Source organism: Hemitrygon akajei, chromosome 25, assembly GCF_048418815.1.
Source record: "Hemitrygon akajei chromosome 25, sHemAka1.3, whole genome shotgun sequence".
Classification (NCBI taxonomy): domain Eukaryota; kingdom Metazoa; phylum Chordata; class Chondrichthyes; order Myliobatiformes; family Dasyatidae; genus Hemitrygon; species Hemitrygon akajei.
This window is the reverse complement of record NC_133148.1, coordinates 31,729,613-31,753,446: the sequence shown is the minus strand read 5'-3', so window position 1 is coordinate 31,753,446 and position 23,834 is coordinate 31,729,613.

The following is a 23,834-nucleotide window of genomic DNA, read 5'->3' as shown; positions in this document are numbered from 1 at the left end:
AGCAGAAGCCGCACGACAGAATCAAAGAGTCCGACCTCCGCCTTTAAATGCTCAAGGAACTGAAGTCGATGAGCGGTGGTGGGGGGTGGGGGGGCAGCCCCAAGCTAGAGAATTATCCAGGAAAGACGAGCCCATTTCCAGCGTTGCTTCTGCACCAGAGGAAGGACTGAAAAAGCGGGAGATGGTTATAATTTGCTCAGAAGAACGGGAAAAGGGGAGAAACAACAAAGAAGCGATATCAGTACACTAGATCCTGTTAGGTAATATCACTACAGCCATCGACTCCTAAACTACTCGGATCTGTGCTTAAGATTTTCTTTTGTTTCTTTTATCTTAGATGCAAAACATAATTTCTAATGTGTGTTCCTTACCTGGAAAGTTATGAGTCTGTATCAGACTCACTTGGTCATTTAAAAGAAAAGTCCCCACATAGTGCATATCTCTGTGTAATACTAGATAGATAGATACTTTATTCATCCCCATGGGGAAATTCAACTTTTTTTCCAATGTCCCATACACTTGTTGTAGCAAAACTAATTACATACAATACTTAACTCAGTAAAAAAATATGATATGCATCTAAATCACTATCTCAAAAAGCATTAATAATAGCTTTTAAAAAGTTCTTAAGTCCTGGCGGTTGAATTGTAAAGCCTAATGGCATTGGGGAGTATTGACCTCTTCATCCTGTCTGAGGAGCATTGCATCGATAGTAACCTGTCGCTGAAACTGCTTCTCTGTCTCTGGATGGTGCTATGTAGAGGATGTTCAGAGTTTTCCATAATTGACCGTAGCCTACTCAGCGCCCTTCGCTCAGCTACCGATGTTAAACTCTCCAGTACTTTGCCCACGACAGAGCCCGCCTTCCTTACCAGCTTATTAAGACGTGAGGCGTCCCTCTTCTTAATGCTTCCTCCCCAACACGCCACCACTAACGCTACCCTGCAGCTTCATTCCGCTCAAGTTGTATGTATAATCGTTGCCCCCTTTCCTTGTTGAAACAAAGCTTGAATTACTTGCTACCCCCCCCCCGTTCTCTGCCTGAGTATACCGTACCCTTGTTGATTCGCAGGTTCAATTCAGTTCAGTTCAGTCTCAGTTTATTGTCATTTAGAAACCACAACTGCAATGCAGTTAAAAAATGAGACAACGTTCCTCCAGAATGATATCACAAAAGCACACGACAAAACAGACTACACCAGAAAATCCACAAAACGTTCGGCAATCCCCAAATCCAGAGTCCGGAGAGACTGATGCATATTAATATTGTGCTACCATCTTTGGAAATATTAATTAATTAATTAATATCGCGTATTCCCCGGAAAGGAGCTCCAAACCCACCAGACAAAACAAGACTGCCCAGACACACCAAGTCAGGAGACCAACTCTACCATCCAACAAACCAGAAACTAAAGCTACAAGACTTACACAAAACCACATAGTTACATATTGTTATAGTTAACATATAGTTACAACAGTGCAGACAATACAATAATTGATAAAAAAAAACAGACCATGGGCACAGTAAAAATAGTCCAAAGATGTTAAAAGAATATAAGTTCAAAAGAAACCACCACACAGTTTCCACAAATCCTCAGGGTCCCAATAGACTCGTCATCCCATGTAGGCGGCAGAAGGGAATACTCACGCTATGGACTTCCACGGCGCCGCCGGACTCAGCCTCGCTGACACAGCACAGTGAAAGCACCCCAACCACAGTGGACTCCGAGTCCGTCGAACCTCCGAGCCTCCGACCATTCCCTCCGGCACAGCCTCTCCGAGCACCATCCTCTGCCGAGCGCACTACGACGTCCCACCACCGGTAACGCGACCCCGAGGACTGGGGGCCTGTTCTTCCCGGCAGAGTCCCGGACCTCACAGCAGCAGCAGCAACGAAGAGGGCCTTCCTGGAGATTCCCAGATGTTCCTCCGTGCTCCCACATCCGTTTTTCATCAGATTAGGATTGTGCACGGCACCCAGTTTAACAAATAACAGATATCAACTCCAGAGAGGCCACTGCAAACTGTGTCGTGCCACCATCCTGCAAATGTTAGACAAATGTTAGGTACTCCCCTCCCTGTGGACAATACATAAACACCATGAAGGATGTGTACATTCCACCCGCCACACGAAGTTGGTTTGAAGACCCATGGTGTTCCACTCCTATTCTTACCAATTCTGAAACCAGGTCATGATAATGATACACACAAAATGCTAATGGAACACAGCAGGCCAGGCAGCATCTATAGGGAGAAGCGCTGTCGACGTTTCGGGCCTAGACCCTTCCACAGTGGACAGTCTCAGCCCGAAACGTTGACAGTGCTTCTTCCTATAGATGCTGCCTGGCCTGCTGTGTTCCACCAGCAATTTGTGTGTGTTGTTGTTTGAATTTCCAGCATCTGCAGATTTCCTCGAGTTTGCTCGTGATAATGATGGTGTTTTGTACAAGACCTAAGGGCTATCAACAAACTATTTCTATCTCCCATAGTACCCAAGACTAACTTTATCCTCTACTGACAACAACACACACAAAATGCTGGTGGAACACAGCAGGCCAGGCAGCGTCTGCAGATTTCCTCGTGTTTGCTTTATCCCCTGCTGTCTTCCTTCCACATTCAAGATTCAAGTACATTTATTATCAAAGAATGTATAAATTATACAATCTTGAGACTTGTTTGCCCACAGGCAGCCACAAAACAAGAAACCTGAAGAACCCAACTTAAAAAAAGACCATAAAAGAGGGACACACACACACACACACGCACACACACGTGCACACACACACGCACACGTGCACACACACACACACACGTGCACGCACACACACACACACACCACACACACACACACACACACACCACACACACACACCACACACACACACCACACACCACACACACACACACACACACACACACACACACACACACACACACACACACACACACACACACACACACACACACACACACACACACACACACACACACACACACACACACACACACACACACACACACAATTCCGAACCAGACCGAGTCCTTAGATCAGCTCCCCGGAGCAGCCGGAGTAGGAGTAGGCCCAGTCTTGGTCTCAGTATATTATATCAGCGGGGTAAAAATGCTGCGAAACCCGCGGGGATGACAGCCGCCGGTGTTACGTTACTTCTGTTTAAACGTACCGTGGGTTAACAGTGAAGGAACTTTTATTTACAGTAATAAACAAACACATCTGAACCCAGCCACGTGCTGGAACGTTCTGGTAATCCCGCGCGTGCTCAGTGCTCTGTCCAATCGTGGACTGGTACATCATTGCACGTGGTATCACCACAGCTGGAGAGTGGAAGGAACATGGCGGGACAGCGAGTGAAATATGCCCGACCCTCGCCTCCGGTCCCGACACTCGGGCTTTCCGGTCCATCTGGATCGGTGTTTAAATTATCCAAGCACCGGGCAGTGCTTCCCTCTAATATCCGGGACCGGGCGCAGCGACACGGTTACAGCCCGAAGCCGTTCTCGATCCCGCCAATTCGGCTTGGCGCTTGCAGCGATCCAACCTCATGCCCAAGTTAGGCGGACGGTCATCGAAACTCTTCCGCATCGCCTCCCCTCCAAACCGTTCACTCCAACAGTGACAGTTGTCCTCGAACACGTTGCCCTCGGCCCATCCTTCCGATCAGCTTCGCCTCCGCTTGCTTCTTCATTGTTTGTGATTATAGTTGACCACAACTACTCTAGAAAAGGTGTTCTTAGTTGAGCTTTAGTCATATTTCTTGCCATCTGCACTACCAGTGAGCTTTGAGACAACTTTACCAGGGCCATCGGACCAACATCCGAAGGTTACTCTGTTTTAGACTTCTGTTCTGCCTTTTTCTCCATCCCGTTATGAAAATCATCTGTTTGCTTTCAGATACAGTGGTAGACAGTGAGCTTGGACCAGATTGCCTCAAGGATATACCGAGAGCTCCTCGGTTTATGCCGCAGCGGTCAGACAGTTCCTTAAGGTTGTCATAGTCGGGGTTTTAATGGGGCTGAGCTCCCACTACCTATTAAACGCCCCCAAAGGTGCGCGCCTCTGGCAGCCAAGTCCAACTCCTGGTCTTCACGTGTGGCTCAGCTACTAAGCCCAGCGGAACCGTTTCTACTGACAGGAGAAGGGGCAAAGGCGGGGTACTGGTGCCTGAAAACTAGTCGCTCCGGGCAGACGGGGCTCGTCAGCTCATCGAGGAGAAGGACAACTCTGATCTCAAACCTCCGCTGCCCTGCGGCTATACCCACTCACAGGGTAGGCTTTGGGAGTAAGCCCAGAGGGGAAAATCCTCTAAAGGGCTAAGGCAGTCAGTTCTACATCGAGTTCAACGCTGACTGGCCACTCCTGTGATGCTGCTGGTACCAAACTGTACTGACCAGGCTTGTAATTGGACAGCTAAGGCGCATCATCCATAGTCGACCCTGACCAATAGAGGCCTTGCTCACTCACTCAGGCAACATTTAAATGTCTTCCGGCTGCCAGGGGAGAGTAGAATTTTACAATATGCCAATGATCTGCTTATTGCCTGTCCCACCCAAGTCGCCTGGTGCCTTGTTGATAGAGTGAGCTGAAAGGGGACACAAGGCATCCCTCAATAAACTGCAGCTTTGTCGGCCCGCTGTACAGAACTTGGAACACGTGCTTGCTCAAGGAACTCGGCAAACTGCCAAAGAACGTATTGCCGCTATTATTAATGCACCACTTCCTCGTACCCGAACTTAAATGCTTTCCTTTTTGGGAAAGGTCAATTATTGAGAACACTGGTTTCCTGAACATCAAACGAAGGATGCTTCTCATGGACAAGTCTCCTTACACCAATAGAACGGACTCAGGAAATAAACAAGCCTTTGATGCTCTTAAAACTGCTTTGTCAACTTCCCTTTGTTATGAATGCAGCAGAATTGAATATGAAACTGAGACAGGGTTTAAAACAAATCCCAAGATTTATTAACCTGTGCTCAAACTTAGAAAAGTAAACAAATGACTAACTTAACCGGAAGTTAACAGTTAGGCGGCACAGACATTCAAACCTAGAAACTGTTCTTAACGAGTTCTCATCCAAGCACAGACTTAAAGTGATAAATTCAAAAGTCCATGTGATTTACCCAGTCAGTAAGGAGAGACTTCCCCAAAACAAACGATTCCTTCAGAGAATTGATGATCTGCCGATTCCACAGCCGGGAGATGCCTTGTTCGATGAAATCATGAGGAAGTAAAAAGGAACTGACCTTTTGACTGGAGGGTGGTCACTGCACAAACCTTCCCGACCTCGCAGGGGTTTAACTCGAATGTGCGTGCCACAATTCCTGAACGAAGTCACAAAGGTCTATCATTCCCCAAAACGCTGAACGACATTAACTTTATCCAATCCTTTGAGCTCGGATAACTCCGGTAATGCCTTCACTCTCCGATACTGGACTGTAAGGGAAAAATAAATGTGCAACAAACAAAACCGGCGGAGCCTCCATACCTCCAACCGGCAACAACAACATTGCACAAAAATAAATATGAGAACTGCGTTACTAATCGCGGGCTTTGGTTTTTATACCGTTTGGAACATGCCATCACATGACATAACATCATCCCACTCACATGACCGTTACATCATCCCACTGTCCCGTTCAAACTGTGGGTATGTAACACCCTGTTTGGGTATACCTGACTATTCATCTCCTTTCCAATTATTTGTTAACAAACACCAAGGGTTTGATAACGGCATTTTAACGCAACAACATGGGGGCCTCTGTACAATTACCACCAGTTGTAAGAGGCATGTGTGGTTGTCTGTTGCCACCACTACAGTTGCAATACCCATAAAATGTATTTGCCTCCTCCTTGGATGTTTTATTGTTTTACAACATTGAATTACAGTGGATTTAATTTGGCTTTTATTTTGACACTGATCAACAAAAACAGACTCTTTTGTGTCAAAGTGAAAACGGATCTCTACAAAGAGATCTAAATTAATTACACATATAAAGTCCAAGATAATAGATTGCATAAGCATTCACCTCCTTTAATATGATGCACCAAATCATCACTGGTGCCGACAATTGGTTTTAGAAGTCACATAATTAGTTAAATGGAAATCACCGTCGTAGTCAAGCTGTTTCAATTGATTGTAGTTAAAAATACGCCTGTATCTGGAAGGTCCAACAGCTGGTGAGTCAGTATCCTGGCAAAAACTACACCATGAAGATAAAAGAACACTCCAAGCAACTCAGTGAAAAAGTTATTGAAAAGCAAACACAAGGAAATCTGCAGATGCTGGAAATTCAAGCAACACACACAAAATGCTGGTGGAACGCAGCAGGCCAGGCAGCATCTATAGGGAGAAGCACTGTCGACGTTTCAGGCCGAGACCCTTCGTCAGGACTAACTGAAAGGAAAGATAGTAAGAGATTTGAAAGTGGGAGGGGGAGGGGGAAATGCGAAATGATTAGAGAAGACTGGAGGGGGTGGGGTGAAGCTGAGAGCCGGAAAGGTGATTGGCAAAAGGGATACAGAGCTGGAGAAGGGAAAGGATCATGGGAAGGGAGGCCTCGGGAGAAAGTAAGAGGGAGGGGAGCACCAGAGGGAGATGGAGAACAGGCAGAGTGATGGGCAGAAAGAGAGAAAAAAAGGAGGGGGGGGGGAAATAAATATATCAGGGATGGGGTAAGAAGGGAAGGAGGGGCATTAACGGAAGTTAGAGAAGTCGATGTTCATGCCATCAGATTGGAAAAAGCACAAGATAGATACAAAAAAATTTCCAAGTCACTGAATATCCCTTAATATCTGACTGTCAGTCAAGTCGATCATCAAGAAATGGAAAGAATGCTCTGCCACAGACTGCGGTGGAGGCCAAGTCCGTGGGTATATTTAAGGTGGAAGTTGATCGTTTCCTGATCAGTCGGGGCATCAAAGGATATGGCGAGAAGGCAGGTGTACAGGGCTGAGTGGGATCTAGGATCAGCCATGATAGAATGGCAGAGCAGACTCGATGGGCTGAACGGCCCAATTCTGCCCCGATGTTTTATGGTCTTATGGTCTTCATTAGGACTGGTGATTTTCGATCTGCTTTTGTGACCGATGATTTTGGCATTCTTTGGCAGCACATGGGGATTTATCACGTCTTCAGGCAAGCCTGTTCAACATTCTCAATTAATTATTAATTTTCTCCAAGCTTTTCTGCTATCTGAGTTGAATTTAATTGACTTTATTACTTACGCCCTTCATATAAATGAGTAAAAATCTTTATGACTCCGTCTGAATGTGTAACGTGCAATTTACAGTAATTTGTAATAAATAGCATGTACAACAACATAACATAGAGATACAGTTGTGTCCGTGTGAATTAATCAGTCTGATGGCCTGGTGGAAGAAGCTGTCCCGGAGCCTGTTGGTCCTGGCTTTTATGCTGCGGTACCGTTTCCTGGATGGTAGCAGCTGGAACAGTTTGTGGTCGGGGTGACTCGGGTCCCCAATGACCCTTTGGGCCCTTTTTACACACCTGTCTTTGTAAATGTCCTGAATAGTGGGAAGTTCACAACTACAGATGCGCTGGGCTGCCCGCACCACTCTCTGCAGGGTCCTGCGATTGAGGGAGGTACAGTTCCCATACCAGGCAGTGATGCAGCCAGTCAGGATGCTCTCAGAATTGTGCCCCTGTAGGGTTTGGGGTCCCATACCAAACTTCTCCAACCGTCGTAGGTGAAAGAGGTGCTGCCAATCTTGTCGATTGTCAAGTGTGAAGCGCATGTGGGGGGGGGGGGGGGTTGCGGGGGAAGATGAGGTCTCCCCCGGCAACGTCCCAGAACTCTGCGGTTAAAGTAACGTCCCGGTAGCATCAGTATTCACTCAGCCTTCCGCTTGATGACACCCGTGCGGCGGAACAGACTCGACGGATTTCTGATGGCTGCGCGCAAACCTCTGGCTGGTGGACTCACCCAGCTGGACGCGTAGAATGCCCCGAGGGATTCCTGCGCGCCCTCGCCAAGCTGGCGCACGGGCAGAGGATCCAGCAGGGCAAGGCGGGATCACCCTCGCAGCCGCACAACAATGGTTTGCCCCCGTGAATGTGGGCAGCCACTCTGAGATAATGTGAAACCTGCACGATTTGTCTGCAAAACCCCAGCAAAGTCTGATCATTTACCGGCATCCCAGGGACCCTTCAACAACTTACAAAGTGGTTAAGCTCATATGCCTGTAGAAAACAGATACAAGCGGTTGTGGATACTGTTTTCTAAATGGACCGGAGCGTTGGCTGCAAGGAAGGATGACGCTCGCAGAATAGTAAAGTGTTTAATGGAAGATGTAATCGCAAGGTTCGGGGTCCCCGCTAATATTAATAGAGACTGGGGAACTCAGTTCACAGCTCACTCCACTAAGGCCCTTAGCCAGGCGTTGGGGGTTTAATTGGCAACGGCACGCTCCGAATCCACTCCAGTCGTCTGGGTTGGTGGAACGCACGAATGGAATTCTTCAAAAAACACACTTGCAAATAGTTGCCAAGGGACAGGATTGAAATGGCCTGAGGGGATACCCACAGCACCGTACACACTGCGAAATCAGGCAAGCCGAACCACTAGACTAACACGTTTTGAAGTACTAATGGGTCGGTTTATGCCACCAGGAGCATGGCCCTCTTTAACCCCTGCACAGGCATGTCTTAGCTGGACCGTTGAAAACATGCCCAAGTCCTTGGTGGAACTGTACAGGTAAACTGTGCTAAGGTTGTGCAGGCATTACCCAGACCAGGGGAAGGCAATACTCACCCAATTCAAACCAGGAGACTGTTAAATCACTGGATAGAAATTTTCTTTCTCCTAGATGGAAACATAGAAAACCTACAGCACAATACAGGCCCTTCGGCCCGCAATGCTGTGCCGAACATGTACTTACTTTAGAAATTACCTAGGGTTACCTGCAGCCCTCTATTTTTCTAAGCTCCATGTACCTATCCAGGAGCCTCTTAAAAGACCCTATCGTATCTGCCTCCCCCACCGTCGCCGGCAGCCCATTCCACGCACTCACCACTCTCTGAGTAAAAAACTTACCCCTGACATCTCCTCTGTATCTACTTCCAAGCACCTGAAAACTGTGCCCTTTCGTGTTAGCCATTTCAGCCCTGGGAGAAAGCTTCTGACTATCCACATGATCAATGCCTCTTGTCATCTTGAACACCTCTATCAGTTCACCTCTCATCTTCTGCCGCTCCAAGGGAAAAGTCCGAGTTCATTCAACCTATTCTCATAAGGCATGCTCCCCCAATCCAGGCAACATCCTTGTAAATCTCCTCTGCACCCTTTCTATGGCTTCCACATCCTTCCTGTAGTGAGGTGACCAGAACTGAGCACAGTACTCCAAGTGGGGTCTGACCAGGGTCCTATATAGCTGCAACATTACCTCTCAGCTCTTGAACTCAGTCCCATGGTTGATGAAGGCCAATGCATCGTATGTCTCCTTAACCACATACCAAGGCCCATACCAAATTCTACTGAGCACCAGAACTGCGTCGAAAGTGGCGGGGAATCCCGAGCGGATTCGCAGAACATGGACCTAACTGGGATTGCCTCCTGCAATGCCATTGGCCCCTGAGGAAGACGTAATGATTGAAAAGGAAGGAAAGAGAGTCAACAAGCTCTGAAAGTGAGAAATAAGTAAATATCTCAAAATGAAGGGGCGAAACCACAGAAGCTGTCTGGCAGTCGGCCTGCCCCTATATTTCGGCACGTCGACTGAATGTGACACTTCGTCTCACTGACGAAGGAACGTAGACCATGTAAAAGGACGGGCTCACCCACATTTACAGAATACGTGGTTCCAATTTGCTAATTATACGGCCTATCGTGCCAATTCAACCAACTGTTATGTTTGTACCAACTATTGAGTCCTACTGAAGGGTCTCGGCCCGAAACGTCGACTGTTTACTCTTTTCCACAGATGCTGCCCGGCCTGCTGAGTTCCTCCGGCATTTAGTGTGTGTTGTTTGTAGGCTATTCCCCTCCCCTCACAAAGCCCATTGTACTTCAGGCCGCTGCCTGTGGCAAAGGAGCCATTGTCATGTATGTTAGTTGGATTGCAATCTTTAATGGTTCTAGTAATAGTTCAGTCAGACTTGTTTGAATTCCGCAAAGTATCCTGCTTTAAGTCATGGGGAAATACGGTCACCAACTTCACAAAGCCATGTTCTTCTGATTGTTTCCAAGCCTTAGATAATAGCTAAGGGCCCAAGATAATAGCTAATAGCTCCAACACTACATCAGTGCCAAGGGCCCGTGTTGTGGACGCTCTGGTCTGTTTGCACTCATGACCAGTCTAAGGGAAATTGGTCAGCATTTTTCCTCAAATAGTTCTTCTTTTGGAGCCCTGGCGCAGTGGTCTGATCAATCTGAGAACATGACCCAACAGGATGTATTAAACTCCCTTGGTGGGGTCCTGCAAATAATGCCCATTCTATAGACAATGTAAGTTTAGAATTAGAACTTCTAGCTAATGAAACTATAGAAGGATTTTCTTTTTTTTTGTAATTTAATTATTGAAATTCATCATCAAACAAACATTTCCATAAGATGTATTTCAGATACTATACATATCATATAGTCATATATATCACAAATCTTCACTTAATACTTATCTGAGGTCTACACTTACAGAAAAGAGAGGAAAGAAAGAACAAGCGAAAGGAGAAAACTATGTACAAGTAGGGAGTGATCTTTTTTTACAACATATTCATTGATTTGTGAGAATAAAATCAGGCCTATGAGGTGTTATGTAATTAAACAATTTCCCCCAGAATGAATCGAATTGTTCCAACTTATGATTAACAAATGCTGTTATACTCATCTCCTTCTACCTTAGGCCACAAATTTATCAATCACCCTGATGAGTTATTAACTTCAAACTTCCTGCATAATTTCTCAAAGAGTTGAACTGCACGTGCATGTAACGAGAGCTGTATAACTCATCTCCTTCTACCTTAGGCCACAAACTTATCAATCACCCCTGCTGTGGACACTTTCCGGGGGTCCAAGATCCGTATGCTCCACGACCGCTGGGCTAAGTGTGTAAATGTAGGAGGGGACGATGTTGAAAAATAAATGTGCTAGGTTTTCTAAAATTGACTCCTTCTACCTCAGGGTGTGTGTGTGTGTGTGTGTGTGTGTGTGTGTGTGTGTGTGTGTGTGTGTGTGTGTGTGTGTGTGTGTGTGTGTGTGTGTGTGTGTGTGTGTGTGTGTGTGTGTGTGTGTGTGTGTGTGTGTGTGCGCGCGCCTAAGATTTTTGCACAGTACTGTAGTAATTTTATGTATTGCACTGTACTGCTGTCACAAAAAACTCAAATTTCATGCCATACGTGAGTGACGATAAACCTGATTCTGATCTGGGTCTCTATTGTGGACTGAGAGTGGGAAGGGGCAGGGAGAGGGGAATCATGGTTGGGAAAAGGGGAAGGGAGAGGGCAGCATGAGAGAGACGTTCTGCAATGATCAATAAACCAATTGTTTGGAATCAAATGACCTTGCCTGGCATCTCAGGGCTGGGTGTGTCTGCACCCGCACCACCCCACCCATCCCTGGCACTCCTTCTCTGCCACCTGCTCCACCCCACTCCCCCGGTGCTCCACCTTCCCCATTCCAAACATTCTTTGCTCCTGCCAGATTTAGAAACTCGCTCTCTGTCCCACGTTGACAAACAGATAGGGTGCAAATGTCTTAGGCACCCTATCTATCTATCTATATATTTACATATATGTGAACATGAGGAAATCTGCAGATGCTAGAAATTCAAGCCTCCTGTCCCATGATCCTTTCCCTTCTCCAGCTCTGTATCCCTTTTGCCAATCAACTTTCCAGCTCTTAGCTTCATCCCTCCCCCCACCCCGTCTTCTCCTATCATTTTGGATCTACCTCCCCACTTTCAAATCTCTTACTATCTTTTCTTTCAGTTAGTCCTGACGAAGGGTCTCGGCCCGAAATGTCGACTGTACTTCTTCCTATAGATGCTGCCTGGCCTGCTGCGTTCCACCAGCCTTTTGTGTGTGATACATATATGTGACCTAATAGAGGTGTATAAGATGATGAGAGGCATTGATCGTGTGGACATTCAGAGGCTTTTTCCCAGAGCTGAAATGGTTGCCACAAGAGGCCACAGGTTTAAGGTGCTGGGGAGCAGGTACAGAGGAGATGTCAGAGGTAAGTTTATTACTGAGAGTGGTGAGTGTGTGGAATGGGCTGTCGGCTATAATAGTGGAGGCGGATACGATAGGGTCTTTTAAGAGACTTTTAGATAGGTACATGGAGCTTAGTAAAATAGAGGGCTATGGGTAAGCCTAGTAATTTCTAAGGTAGGGACATGTTCGACACAACTTTGTTGGCCGAAGGACCTGTATTGTGCTGTAGGTTTTCTATGTTTTTATCTTTTTATATATATATATATCTAAGAGTTTTGCACAGGACGGTATAACTGAATAAAATATAATAAATGAATCCTAATTCCACATTCCCATTAATTATCCCCAGGTTCTAACCCTCATTGACCAGGGCTAATTTATGGATATTGGAGGTAGGTGGACAGAGTGGAACACCCTGCCAGAGGAGTTGGTGAAGAGTCTGATACTTTAGCAACATTTAAGACACTCTTAGATAGGGATGGATGATAGAAAAATGGAAGGCTACGTAGGAGGGAAGGGTTAGGTTTGATCTTGGAGTAGGTTAGCGCGGTAACGCAGTGGTTAGGACGGCGCTTTACAACACGGACGGCCCCGTTTCAATTCGCGCCGCCGCTGCCCGTGAGGCGTTTGTACGTTGTCCCCCCGTGACTGCGTGGGTTTCCTCCGGGTGCTCCGGTTTCCTCCCACAGCCCAAAGGCGTACTCGCTAGTAGGCTAATTGGTCATTGTGAGTAGGCTAGGGTTGATTGCCGGGCACGCTGTGGCTCCAAGGGGCTTTTTCCGTGCTGAATCTCAGTAAATAAATGGTCGGCCTGTTCCATATTCTAAAAAACCCGTCCACCTGCAGATCTTCGGGTTGTGGGAGGAAGCAGGAAGAATTTCACCGTCACGGGGGAAATGTGCGTGAAGCGGCGTCTCCACCCGCCGAGCCAGGGTAGGACTCGAACGAAACAGAGAGACAGACTCAGCGGGAAACAAACAAACAGTCGACGTTCCGGCCCTTCAGGGCTGGAGAGGAAGGGGTGGAAATCGCCAGAATAAAAAAGGTGGGGGGAGCGGGAACAGGGAGAGCGAGAAGGTGACAGGTATTAACGAAAAAAAAAACTGCGTACTTCCATCACAAAACGCCGGAGGAAATCAGCAGCTCAGGTAGCATCTACGGGAAGGACTAAACAGTCGACGTTTCGGGATCTTCTGAGTCCCACAGATGCTGCCCAACCTGCGGAGTTCCTCCAGCATTTTGTGTGTGTGTGTGTTATTTGGATACAAGATATTGAGGAATAGATAGAGTGGACAGCCAGCGCCTCTTCCCCAGGGCACCACTGCTCAGTACAAGAGGACATGGCTTTAAGGTAAGGGGGTGGGAAGTTCAAGGGGGATATTAGAGGAAGGTTTTTCACTCAGAGAGTGGTTGGTGCGTGGAATGCACTGCCTGAGTCAGTGGTGGAGGCAGATACACTAGTGAAATTTAAGAGACTACTTGACAGGTATATGGAGGAATTTAAGGTGGGGGGTTATATGGGAGGCAGGGCTTAAGGGTCGGCACACCATTGTGGGCCGAAGGGCCTGTACTGTGCTGTATTGTTCTATGTTCTATTTGGATTTCCAGCATCTGCAGATCTTCTCGCGTTTGCACGTCTGTCAGTCGGTATGGTGTTAACTTGGGTTACATATATAAAAAAAACTACCTAGTCAGACACAGGCCGCGGGAGGGAGTATGACTCTTTATTCGTCATCGGTGATTCTTCTAGTAATCCTTTAACATCTTCAATTCTATTGGTCTACATGCGTGACTAGGGTGCTGCAGACTTACCAACGGTAGTACCAGTATCCGGGGAGTGGACCCTGACCGGGTCAGCTCTGTTTTATCCACACATTACGTCCAACCTTTCCGGGAACTGATATCAACCCCTCGCCCTCAAGCTGATCTCGGCCCACCCCTCTGACTTACCAACGCATTCCGTCCTGCCTCTCCGGCTGCCGACATCAGCCCCTCGCCCACACGCCGTCCTCGGCGCTCCCTCTCGCGGTGATCTCGGCCCAGCGCTAACCCTCGGCCGCGGCTCCCGTTAACGAGCAAGTCGGCAGCTCCTCAGCTTCTCTTTCCCCCATCTCAGTTCTGATGCAGGGTCTCGACATCTCCTCTCTCCCCACGGACGCTGCTCGACGCCAGTAGGTCGTTGGTTGCTCGGGTTCCAGTATTTGCCGCCTCTTCTGCATCCGCTTCAACTTAATTCACAGCCATTTCCCATTACTGCTCAACCTTCCCTTTCGGGACCACAGTAGAACTGAGACTTATCTGAGAAAGACGCAAGTTTTTTTTTAAGCTTTACGGATATAATCCATGGATTAGCTTGCGCTTGTGACACGAAGTTTTACTCTTCACTGATGGGTCAAGTGAAGCTGAGGGAAGTTGTCCCTTTTTGTTCGGGAGCCTGATGGGTGAGGGGTGGTAGCTGTTCTTGAGCCTGGTTAAGCGAGTCCTGAGGCACAGTGTGGTGTGCCAGCTGCACAGCCGCTGAGCGACAAGACCTGCATCGCGTGGTGAAGGCGGCCCAGTGAATTGTCAGGATGGAGCTCCCAGGACTGGACACCATCTATCCCAGCAGACTCAGGGGGAAAGCAATCAGCATAACCAGAGACACCACACACCCTGGCCACTCCCTACTTGACCCGCTGCCATCCAGCAAAAGGTTCAGGACATTAAAAACCAGAACAAATAGACTGAGGAACAGCTTCTACCCCAGAGCTGTGGCCTCCATCACACCACTCCCACAGAACAATGACTGAAACTGTGAGCACACACAAGGACTCAAATACTCGCACTAACAACACTTTGTGCATTACTGTGATATTCTGGTGCTGCTGCAACTTATTTTCTGCTACTTATCTATTTAATACTGTTTTTCTATTACTGTCTTGTTTTTATCTACCGCTCTATTTAACTGCCTGAGAGGAAGCCAGAGTTTCATTGTATCTATGTATAATGACAATAAAGATCGATCATTCATCATTCATTCATTCATTGTACCTTCTACCTGATGTCGACAAGATAGTGGGGATCCCTGACGATGGACGTTTTCCTATGACAGGGTTTCATGTAGATGCGCTCAATGGTTGGGAGGGCTTTACCCATGATGGACTAGACCATATCTCTTATTTTTTGTAGGCTATTCCATTTATAGGCATTGGTGTTGCCATACCAGGCTCTGAACGAAAATCCTACAAAAAGTAACATTTAAAGCTGAGGTTGATAGATCCTTGATTAGTCAGGGCATACAAGTATACAGTGAAAAGCCAGGAGAATGGGAGTTCAAGGGTTAATAAATCAGCCGTTGATGGAATGATGGAACAGACTTGATGGGCCAAATGGCCTAATTGTGCTCATATGTTTTATGGTCTTAATCATCTCAACTCCCGTCTGAAGAGCAGCCTGGATCTGCTCCAATTTGCCCACCATCAGAGCAGGTCAACATTTCATCGGCCCTTCACTCAACCCTGGGCGACACGGTAGTGTAGTGGTTAACACCGCACTTTACAGTACAGGTGTCTTCCCCCCCCCCACTCCTTACAAAGGTATGAAACCTTTCTTAAGCTGAAATGGCGTAAAGCGAAGAACCATTAATTTATATGGGAACAATTTTCGTAAAAGCGGAAATCCTCTTTGTAATGAGAAAACGGGTTACTAATGTAGGTTCTTTTGTAAAAGCGAAGTGGCGTAAAGCAAAAATCTGTAAAGCGGGGGATACCTGTACCTGCAACCTGGGTTCAATTCCCGCCGCTGCCTGTGAGGAGTTTGTACGTTCTCCCTGTGATCACATGGGTTTCCTCCGGATGCTCCGGTTTCCTCCCACAAAGATTGTAAATTGTCCTGTGATTAGGCTAGGGTTAAATTGAGATGGCTGTTAAATTGGGATAGCAGCATGACTCGAAGGGCCAGAATAGCCTGTTCCGTGCTGTATCTCAATAAATAAACACATCAATAAATCTGGACGTCTCCACCTTGCATGCTGTCACCCCCTCCAAACTAATCAATAAGCTCCAAGAACTTGGCTTCAATACTTGCTTGTTGAACTAGATTCTCGATTTCCTCCCTTGCATTTCCCGGTCACAGCGACATCTCCTCCACAGTCTCCATCGGCACAGGTGCAGCTCCAGGCTGCGAGCTCAGCCTCCCGCTCTGCTCTGAGGCTAGGCACGGCTCCAAAGCCGTAATTAAGTTTGTCGTTGGCTGTGTCACGGGTGGTTATAGGAGGGAGATTGAAAGTCATGGCAGGGCGGCGCCGCAACAGCAGCCGGTCACTCAACGTCAGCAAGACCAAGGAACTGATTATTGACGACAGAAACAGGAAACTGGAGGTCCACGAGCCAGTGCTTATCAGGGGATCAGAGGTGGAGAGGGTCAGCAACTTTAAATTCCTCAGCGCCATCATTTCAGAAGATCTGTCCTGGGTCCAGCGTGCGTGTAAGCGCCATTACAAAGAAGGCATGGCAGCACCTTTTGTTTCCTAAGAAGTTTGCGAAGATTTGGCATATTATTTAAAACTGCGCCAAACTTCTATAGGTGTGTGGTAGAGAGTATATTCACTGCCTGCATCACAACCTGGAATGGAAACACTGTTGCCCTTGAAAGGAAAATCCTACAAAGAGCAGAGAGACCCCCCCCACCACTGAGCACATCTGCATAGGTGCTGTCGCAGAAAGAAGCATGCATCATCAGGGACCTCCACCACCCAGGCCATGCTCTCTTCTTGCTGTCAGGAAGAAGGTACAAGAGCCTCCAGACTCTCACTACCAGGTTCAGGAACAGCTATTACCTATCAACCATCAGGCTCTTGAACTAAAGGGGATAAACTAAAGGGGATAACTTCACTCTCCCCTTCACTGAAATGTTCCCTGAACCTATGGACTCACTTTCAACGATTCTTTTTATTTGTAATTCAAATTTTTATTAATATTTATTCTTATTTTACCAGGCAGTGCAGCATATCACAGAGCAGATACAGTACAGCATATTTACACAGCCATCCCATGACAGGAAAACATATAAAACTAAGAAACAGAAAAAAACTTCTGATTTAAGTTTAAATTCACATACAACCAAAATTGATCCCACGCATATTCTTCATCTCATGATCTCGACGTTATTGTTTATTTATTTATTACTCTTATTTATTTCTTTTTGTATTTTCACAGTTTGTTGTCTTTTGAATGCCCAAGTTGTTGTGGCCTTTCATTGATTCTATCGTGGTTATTATTCTATTATGGATTTATTGAGTGTAGACATGGTGTCATATATATACTTTGATAATAAATTTACTTTGAACTTTTGAACTTTGGCTGTTCATTCCCCACCATAGATGCTGCCTGATTTACTGAGGATCCAGAATCTAGTGTATGTTCTTCATCTTGGGCCCTTAGCTCCCCGTGGAACAGAAGGCATCGATGACCTCTCGGAGTTCATCATTGTTTCTGTAACCCATTGTATCCACTGTACAGGGTACAGCACGAGTGCAGCCGGCCCTACCTGTTTCCACGTCTCATGACGGATGGGGTCGTAGGGTTGGACTGCTGGAGGCTTTGAGTGCGTTGCCAATGTAAATGTCTGGGTGTAATTACGTTATCCTGCCATTGGTGGCACTGTTGAGTTCATTTTATAGCCATGAATGCTAAGAATGAATGACAATACAAACAGAATATTAACAACAGGATGTAGGACTTTTACAGGAATTAAAGCACGCTCAGTCCAATAATCAATGCCTTCTAAATTTGCATCAACTGAAGACTCATTCCTGACTCCCGGCATGTGACACCCACATGGGATCAACAATGTTTTAAAAACGCTGCTTCTATTTATAAATAACTGAGGGAGCAACGAAGATGAGTCAACATCACTGAGACGAAACCTTGGGATCCAGCTCTGATGAATATATATCCTTAAGCATTACTCACTTTTTATTCAATCTTTTCAAAGTTTGGCTTCTTTCTACTTTGAAATAATGCCAGGACAACTGAGTGCGGTTATTGAATACAATTAATTCCATCGTTATTAAAATTCTATTTTGGATTTTGTTTTAGTCCGAGTTTTCTATTCCAAAACTTTTGTCTGTTACTTTGTGAAAAGGGGTAATTAATATTTCTTACTGTGGACATCTTTTCCATTATCAGTGTATTTGTTTTTTAAAATCCTTTGTGAATTCTATTGTGAATATACATGCAGTGGTCACTTTATTAAGTACTTCTTAATGCAAATATCTAGTCAGCTAATCATATGGCAATGACTCAATGCAGACATGGTCAAGAGATTAAGTTGTTCAGACTAAACATTAGAATGGGGAAAAGAGATGTGATCTGAGTGACTTTGACTGTGATCTGTTGGTGCCAGATGGGGTGGCTTGAGTATCTCAGAAACTGCTGATCTCCTGGGTCTCTAGAGTTTGCAGGGCATGGTGCGAGAAACAAAAATATTCAGTGAGTAATAGTTCCATGGGTTTAAAAAAAAGCCTTGTCAATGAGCAAGGTCAGAGGAGAACGGCCAGACTGGTTCAAGCTGACAGGAAGGCGACAGCAACTCAAATAACCACGTGTTACAACAGTGGTGTGCAGAAGAGCATCTCTGAAAGCACAGCCCATTGAACCTTGAAGTGAATGGGCTACATCAGCAGAAGACCAGGAATATACACTCAAAGGCCACTTTATTAGGTACAGGAGGTATTTAATAAAGTGGCCACTGAATGTACATGTACAGGAAACTGGTATTGATGAACCGAATAGTGATTGAGATCAACTATTCTGGACATGGTTTTCTTCCTGTTTTGTGCATGGAATATGAATGGAAACTGATGTTCTATCTCCACCTCTGATCCTCCGATGAGGACTGGCACATGGACCTCTGGTTTCCTCCTCCTGAAGACAATAATAGGCTCCTTGGTCTTCCTGACATTGAGTAAGAGGTTGCTGCTCTGGGACCACTCAGCCAGATTTTCAATCTCCCTCCTATATGCTGATTTGTCACCACCTTTGATTCTGCCTACGACAGCCAACTTCAATATGGAAAATACAGTGAAGTCAGCACAGATTCATTAGGGGAGATCTTGCACTGACAAATTTATTAGAATTCTTTGAGGAAGCTAGACAAAAGAATCAGCGGACCACTTGGATTTTCAGAAAACCTTTGACAAGGTGCTGCTAAATCGGAGAAGAGAAGGCTGACTGACAGAAGGCAGAGACTGAGGAAATAATGGGTCCTTTTCAGGATTGCTACTGGAGACATGTGGAAATATGTAGGGGGTCAGTGTTGGGACCACAGCATTTCACTTTATGTGTTAATGACATGGTATTAAGGAACTTATGGCACTGTGCCCAAGTTTGCAGGTGACACCAAGTGGAGGGCCAGCTGGGAGCCTGCAGAAAGACTTGGACATGTTGGGGCAGTGGGCAAAGAATTGGCAGATGGAATACAGTGTAGGGAAGCATGGCGTTAAGCACTCCACTGTGAAGAATGAAGGTATAGGCTATTTATAAACAGGGAGAGAATTTGGAGAATGGAGGTGCAAAGGTGCTTAGGAGTCCTAATTCAGGATTCCCTTTACACAGTTGAGTTGGTAGTAAGGAAAGCTAGTGGAATGTTAGCTTTCGCTTTGCAAGGACAAGAAAACGGAACGGCCTGGAGAGAGTGGATGTGGGGAGGATACTTCCATTAGTGGGGGGGGAGATCAGGATCTGAGCACACCGCATCAGATTAAAAAGAAGTCACTTTAGAACTGAGACGAGGGATTCCTTCAGCCACGGGGTGGCGAATCTGTGGAATTCATTGCTGTAGGGGGCCGTGGGCAGCATGGTGGCGTAGAGGTTAGCACAACGTGATTGCAGTGCCAGTGACCAGGGTTCAATTCCCACCACTGCCTGGGAACATTCTCCCCTGTGACCGTGTGGGTTTCCTCCCAGATTCCAAAGACTAACCCAAGTGTGGGTTGGTAGGTTAGTTAGTCACATGGGTACAACTGGGGTTGTGGGATCGTTGGGCAGGAAGGGCCTTTACCGTGCTGTATCTCTAAATTAAAACAATAAAGTTACGTTATTTTGTGTATTTAAGCAGACACTAGCAGGTTCTTGATTGGTAAAGGGGTTAAGGGTTATGGGGAAATGACAGGAGAATGGGGCTGTGTAAAGAAAAAAAAGCCATAATTGAATGGTATAGTAGACTTAATGGGCTGAATGGCCTAATTTTTGCTCCTATAAGTTATGGTCATACAGTATTGAACTTAGATTGGACACACATACTCTTCACATTTCCCATAAATCACAGTGTACGTTAAAACTCTGAACCATAAAACATAGTTAGACTAACTTTGACAACTGAACGATACACCTGGTGCCTTAAAGGATTAGTATCTAGCCTGAAACTTCACAACCATTTGCACAGGCAGCCAAGAGTAGATCAATGACAAAGCAATTAGTCCAAGACGATAGGGTCTTTTAAGAGACTTTTGGACAGGTACATGGAGCTTAGAAAAATAGAGGGCTATGGGTAACCCTAGTAATTTCTAAGGTAGGGACATGCTTGGCACAACTTTGTGGGCCGAAGGGCCTGTATTGTGCTGTAGGTTTTCTATGTTTCTAAGTTTTATTATCAAAGTATATCTACTGTGTGTCACCATAGACAACCCTGAGATTCATTTTCTCTGGACTTATTCAACAAATCTATAGAATAACCATAATAGAATCAATGAAAGACTGTCCAACTAAGGCTTTCAAACAGAGCACAAAAGTCAAAAAAAAAGAAACAATAATATAAATAAATACACAATAAATATTAAGAAAATGAGATGAAGCATGCTTGAAAGTTGAGTCTATAGTTTGTGGGAACACTTCAATGATGGGGCGAGTGAAATTATCCCCTTTGGTTCAAGAGCCTGATGGTTGAGGGGTAATAACTATTCCTAAACCTGGTGGTGTGAGTCCTGAGGCTCTTGTACCTTCTTCCTGATGGCAGCAACGAGAAGACAGCATGTCCTGGGTGCTGAGCATCTCTGATGATTGATGCTACGTTCCTGTGACAATGTTTCATGTAGGCGACTGTAGCATGGCAAGGGATTATGTTACAAACTGCCCCCCCCCCCCCCCCCGTCTCCCTGGCTCTGATCTGATAATACTGTATTACACTTGTTAGTCACAGACCTCATTTCTCCAGTTATTGTAACTGCTGGTTGTTGAATCAAGTTCCTTGTCAATGAGTTTTTTGTTGAATAAAGCCCCTGAGTACTGGACAGCTTTCTGTAACTGATTCCTGACAATTATCAATGGTCATGTCAGCTTCTTATTTCCATATCTATTTAATTAATTGAATTTTAATTTTTAATTCTCACTCTAGGAGTTGAATCTATAATCAAGTTCAAATTCAAATTTAATTATCATTTAACCAAATATGAATATCATCATCATCATCATTATATGCGACTTGTCATATGACGTGGGTGATCCTGGTCTCATGATTATGATTGTTCTTGGCAAATTTTTCTACAGAAGTGCTTTGCCGTCTTCTTCTGGGCAGTGTCTTTACAAGATGCGTGACCCCGGCCATTATCAATACTCTTCAGAGATTGTCTGCCTGGCGTCAGCGGTCACATAACCAGGACTTGTGATGTGCACCGGCTGCTCATACGACCATCCACCACCTGATCCCATAGCTTCACATGTCCCTGATCGGGTGGGGGAGGGGCTAAGCAGATGGTACTCCTTGCCCAAGGGTGACCCCCAGGCTAGCGGAGGGAAGAAGTGCCTTACATTTCCTTTGGTAGACGTATCTCCACCCTGCCACCCCATATATAATAATATAGCCAAATGAACAGTGTTCCAATGAGTCCAAGGAGCAACGTACGTTACCAACAGCACACAGCACAAAGTGCTTATATGGTTACCATTTCAGAAAAGCACACAGTCACAAAGAGAAAGATTATAGCCCATGTCGTTGAATTGCATAAGTAGTCCTGGTTCTCACCTGACTGTAATCACTGGTTTCATAGAGACATCGAGCAATACAGCAGGAGAACAAGCTCTTCAGCCCTCAGACCATCAAGGACCCACCTACACTAATCCCACTCTTGCAGCTCTACACTAGCCCCACTTCTCCATCCACAATAGCTCCCTCCATAACTCACAATGGCCTGTTAACGTACCGATGAACACATTATTCAGATATGAGTGGAAACTGGTGCACCTGGCGGAAATACACCTGGTCACGGCGAGAACGTGCAAACTCCACACAAACAGCACCGAAGAACAGGATCAAACCCAGGTGTTTGGGGCTCAGGAGGCAGTTGCCTTAATCACGGCACCCCTGGGGCATTATAAAATCGTCACCAGAAGCCTTCTCTTCACAGAGTGATTTTCACCATCTAGAAGGAACAGATCTCAAAAACTCCCCACCCATCGACCCCATCAGCCACCACCACACACACATGTGGGAGAGTCTGCAATTCCTCAGACCCTCAAAACCTAGTGGACGGAGGTCATCCTCAATCCCCAGGGGATGCTGAACAGGGAATTCCATTTCCCCCCAATATGACTGTAGAGGTGGGGTGAAAAGTGGGAACGGGAGTTGGGAAGGGAGTGGAAGTTGGGAATGTTCTGGGGTCTGGGAAGGGGGTGGATGTTGGGAATGCTGTGCTGGTGGAGAAGATGCTAGATGTTGGAAATGGTACGCAGGTTGGGATGGGAGAGGTGTTGGGAATGTTGCTGGGATTGGGGTGGTGGTGGGTGTGGGAATGGCATACAGGCTCGGAAGGGATGGGTGTTGGGGATGGTGTGGGGATATTGTGTGGGTTGGAAAGGGGGTGGACATTGGGAGTGGTGCGGGGATTGGGAAGGGGGTGGGTGTTGGGAATAGAGTGGATATTGGGGATAATGTGGGGATTAGGTGTTGGGAATGGTGTTGGGATTGGGCAAGGAGTGGGTGTTGGGGATGGTGTGGGGATTGGGAAGGAAGTGAGTGTTGATGATGTGTGGAATGGTAAGAGGGTGGACATTGGGAGTGGTGTGGGGATTGGGAAGGGGATGGGTGTTGGGAATGGATTTGGTATTGGGGATATTGTGGGGATTGGGAAGGAAGTGGGTGCTGGGGATGTTGTGTGGATTGAAAAGGGGGTGGATGTTGGGATTGGGTGTTGGGGATGGTGTGGGGATTGGGAAGGGAGCAGGTATTGGGGATGTTGTGGGTGTTCGATTCCTGATTCAGATTCTGCTGTACTCCAGGCAATAAAGTCTTGATCTTTTCAACTTTTCCCTATAACTCAGGTCTCGGTAACTTTTCACTAAATTTTTTTCTCACCCTCTTTCAAGTTTATTGATGTCTCTTCTGTAGGTGGGTGAGCAGACCTTTACATAGTACTCCAAAATTAGCCTCAGCAAAGTCTTGTACAACCTCACCGTAGCATCCTAACTCCTGTAATCAATGCCATAAGTTTTGAAGGCTAATGCTCCAAACTCTCTCTTTATGATCTAAACTAACCTTAAGTTACTGCTTCAGTTCAGTAGCATGATCTTCAAAGTCGTGGACTAAAGGTCTACTGATCGGAAAGAATTTTTTTCAAGTTCCACAATATCAGCCAAGGTATTTAAATATAAGCTATTAAATTACTTAACAAGGCAATAA